This window comes from Mandrillus leucophaeus, unplaced genomic scaffold (genome assembly GCF_000951045.1).
Source record: "Mandrillus leucophaeus isolate KB7577 unplaced genomic scaffold, Mleu.le_1.0 Scaffold242, whole genome shotgun sequence".
In the NCBI taxonomy this organism is placed as follows: Eukaryota; Metazoa; Chordata; class Mammalia; order Primates; family Cercopithecidae; genus Mandrillus; species Mandrillus leucophaeus.
In genome coordinates, this window is record NW_012102499.1 from 986358 (window position 1) to 990683 (window position 4326).

Genomic DNA, 4326 nt, shown 5'->3' on the forward strand with positions numbered 1-4326 from the left:
GCACTCCACTCTGGGCGACAGAGTGAGACCCTGTCTCAAAAAAAAAAAAAAAAAAAAAAAAAAGTCTTCATCTGATGCTCTGAACAGGGAAACTTTAGAGTGGGGGTTGACATTTCACATTAACATGTTGTTTAACAACTTTTCAGGAGCCGACCTTGACTCTCAAGAAATGAAATGAAAATGGCAGAATTTATCCGAAGATCCACAGTCTAGAAATGGAACCACTGCTCTTTTGAGGGGTGCCATCTCAGTGGCATCACTGGAAAGTCCAGATTGCCTGACACATAGGTAACCAATTATTTGGGGTCAGGTCCCAACAGATGTCTGGGTTTCAGGGAGTTAAGTCTATGCTGAAAGGTGGAAAGGGAGAAGAAGACATAAAAACAAATTTGTTTTTCATACCACAAAGCTTTTGTGCCACGGTGGCCATGTGTGTCAAAGTCAGGGAATCCCTCCCTTGGGAGCCCAGAGGAGGCCTCTCAAAACCAGAAAGGAAAGGTGTTTCCCGCTCTCATCAATCCAGCTTCGGAGACATTCTATTAGTGACACATGCCCCGTCCCCCAAAAACAACAATGAAGTGTTCTGTGTGCTAACAACATAGCTTAAGGGGGAAAAAAAAAAAAAAGTAAAACAAAATTCTGCATTTTTATAAAACTTGATTTTAAAAAATAGTATTTCAAACTGTACAGTCACCAGAAGTACAGTTATCAAAAATGAATACACTTCACTTGGCATCTCCAGCGCCTTCAGCTTTCTGGGCCTGCTCTGTTTAGCATCTCCATTTTCTGCAGGCTTATTCCCCTCCTTGCCAGCATCAGCTTTGCCCTCTTTCCCTTTGGGTATCTTTTCTCCCTTTATTGCAGGGGCCTTTTTAGGCTTGGGCTCTGGCTTTGGAGGAGCAGGTTTAGCAGACAACCTCACAGATCTCTGTGGTTCGTCCTTCACCTTGGCTTTATCTCCTTTAGCAACCCCTTCAGCTTTCCTCTTGGGCATGGTGGTGGTAGGACGTAGGTGGTATGCCGGCTTTGGTCAGTCTAGAAATTGTTGTCGCCTCTTCTCCTTCCCTTTTTTTTTTTTAATTTTTATTTTTGTTGGTACATAATAGGTGTGTTTATTTATGGGGTACATCAGATATTTTGCTACAGGCACACGATGCATAATAATCACATCGTGGAAAATGGGGTATCCATTTCCTCAAGCATTTATCCTTTGTGTGAAAGACAATCCAATTTTACTCTTTTCGTTATTTTTAAATGTGCAATTGAATTATTTCGACGATAGTCATCTTGTTGTGCTATAAAATACTAGGTATTATTCATTCATTCTTTCAAAGTACTTTTTGTATCCATTAGCCATCCCCACCTGCCCCCAACCCCTCACTACCCTTCCCAGCCTCTGGTCACCATCCTTCTACTCTCTATCTCCATGTGTTCAATTGTTTTGATTTTTAGATGCCACAAATAAGTGAGAACATGCAATGTCTGTCTTTCTGTGCCAGGCTTATTTCACTAAGCATAACGACCTCCAGTTGTATCCATGTTGTTGCAAATGACAGGATCTCATTTTTTTAATGGCTGAATAGTACTCCATTGTGTATATGTACCACATTTTCTTTATCCATTCATCTGTTGATGGAAACTTAGGTTGCTTTCAAATCTTGGCTATTGTAAACAGTGCTGCAACAAACATGGAATTGCAGATATCTCTTTGATATACTGATTTCTTTTCTTCTGGGTATACACTTCTGGTATACACCCAGCAGTGGGATTGCTGGATTATATGGTAGCTCAATTTTTAGTTTTTTGAGGAACCTCCAACTTCTCCACAGTGACTATACTAATTTACATTCCCACCAACACTGTATGTGGGTTCCCTTTTCCCCGCGTCCTCTCTAGCATTTGTTATTGCCTGTATTTTGGCTATAAGCCATCTTAACAGAGATAAGATGATATCTCATTGTGGTTTGATTTGCGTTTCTCTGATGATCAGTGATGTTGAGCACCTTTTCATATATCTATTTGTCATTTGCATGTCCTCTTTTGAGAAATGTCTATTGAGATCCTTTGCCCATTTTTTAAATGGATATTAGATATTTTCCTATAGAGTTGTTTGAGCTTCTTATATATTCTGGTTATTAATTCCCTGTCAGATGGGTAATTTGCAAATATATTCTCCCATTCTGTGGGTTGTCTCTTCATTTTGTTGATTGTTTCCTTCGCTGTGCAGAAGCTTTTTAACTTGGTGTGATCTCGTTTGTCCATTTCTGTTTTGGTTGCTTATACTCGTGGGATGTTTCTCATGAAATCTTCATCCAGACCAATGTCCTGGAGAGTTTCCCCAGTTCCTTCTTTTAGTAGTTTCATAGTTTCAGGTTTAACTCTTTAATCCATTTTGATAAGCTTTTAATCCATTTTGATGTGATTATTTGATTGAAATCAAAAACCTTAGAAATTTGCCTGATGTTCTATTCTACTGCAGCTAAGCTGACACTTAAACCATAATATAAAGTCCTCCCACTCTTCCTCCTCTTTTCCATCGCAGAGGAGCCTCCCCCTGTAGCCACCACCATCAAGTTTCATTCTGCCAGGCCACCGCTGATGTTCACTTAAAATCCAAGGACTCTGCAGTCAGCTTGTGGTGAATGCTGCCAGGCCTGGGACTCACCCTTCAGGGAAGTGCGTTCCCCTCTGCTCCAGGGCAGGTCCAGAAATGCTGTCCAAGAGCCTAGGCCTCGGCTCGGGGACCCCAAGAACCCACTTGGTGCTCTACCTCACTGTGGCTGGTACCTAAGGTGTAAGACAAAGTCCCTTCACTTTTCCCTCTGCTTTTCTCAAACCGAAGGAGTCTTTCTTCATCGCCACTACAGCTAGGAATGTGCCAGCTCACACCTGAAGTCAGCATATCTAGAGCCCAAAGCCCACAGCGTACTACCTAGGTATCACTGCTGGTTATTCAGGGCCCAACCGCTCTTTGGTCAGGAGGTAATAAATCCTGCTAGGACTGGGGCCTTCCTTCAAGGCAGCAGGCTCCCTTTTGGCCAAGCGTGTGTCTAGAAATGTAATCCAGGAGCTAGGGCCTGGAACAGGGCCCTCATAGCTCTGCCCAGTGCCCTCTCCTACTGTGGCTGAACTGCTATCCAAGAGGCAAGACAAAGTTCTCTTTACTCTTCACTCTCCACCCCTTAATCAGAAGGAAGGAGACATTGTCATTGCTACAAGCTGCACTGCCTAGTGTTAGGGGAGGGACAGTGCGAGCGCTCCTTTAGCTGCCCTGACTGGTGTCTTCCTAGGTCACGTGCCACTTTAGTCCTGTGGCTCTGAACACAGCCAGCCAACATTGCCTAGGAATTGCAGTTCTTGTGTCCTAGACTGCCTTTCAAGTTTACCTATGACCCCAGAGCACTTTGGGCCCCAGTGGTAAAGCTTGCCAAGAAACTTGAGGTCCAGCCAATGGGATGAGTGGTTCCCCTCTGGCTAGGTCTGATGCAAGTTCTCCCTCTGTGCACTGGCACTGGCTGAGCCCAGCACGGCTTTTCTCTCTGCTATGACAAGGCAGTACCGAGTTCAATATAAAGTCCCCCAGTCACTGCTCTCCCTCCTCCAAGTGCACAGACTCTCCACATTACAAGGCTGCTGCCGGAGGATGGGAGAGGCGTGGTGTCATCATTATAAGATTTTCTCTCCTGCCCTCCTCAATGCCTCTTTCAATGATATGAAGTTAAAAACAAGTACTATGATTGCTCACCTGATTTTTGGTTCTTATGATGGTGCTTTTCTGTGTGCAGATAGTTGTTAAAATTTGGGTTCCTGTGGGGGGTACGAACGATGTAGGCTTGTAGTCTGCTGGTTTTCTCCATCCACCAATCTTTTTTTCTTTAATTTTATTTTATTTTATTTATTTTATTTTTTTTTTTTTGTTTTTTTTGAGACGGAGCCTCGCTCTGTGGCCCAGGCCGGAGCGCAGTGGCCAGATCTCAGCTCACTGCAAGCTCCGCCTCCCGGGTTCACACCATTCTCCTGCCTCAGCCTCCTGAGTAGTTGGGACTACAGGCGCCCGCCACCTCGCCCGGCTAGTTTTTTGTATTTTTAGTAGAGACGGGGTTTCACCGTGTTAGCCAGGATGGTCTCGATCTCCTGACCTCGTGATCTGCCCGTCTCAGCCTCCCAAAGTGCTGGGATTACAGGCTTGAGCCGCCGCGCCCGGCCTTCTTTAATTTTATAATCTGCACGCTATCATGTCCCAGCCACCAGGAAATCTTCCATTGGTGGCAGTGGTGATGGTAATGGCAGCAGCAGCAGCAGCAGCAGGGTCCACAGGCACCTAAA

The 4326-nt window shown here is 44.5% G+C and overlaps 1 pseudogene; it reads right to left on the reverse strand.

The window, feature by feature from the left end:
• Window positions 1-725: 725 nt before the first annotated feature.
• Window positions 726-994, reverse strand: LOC105541632 (annotated as a pseudogene).
• Window positions 995-4326: the final 3332 nt, after the last annotated feature.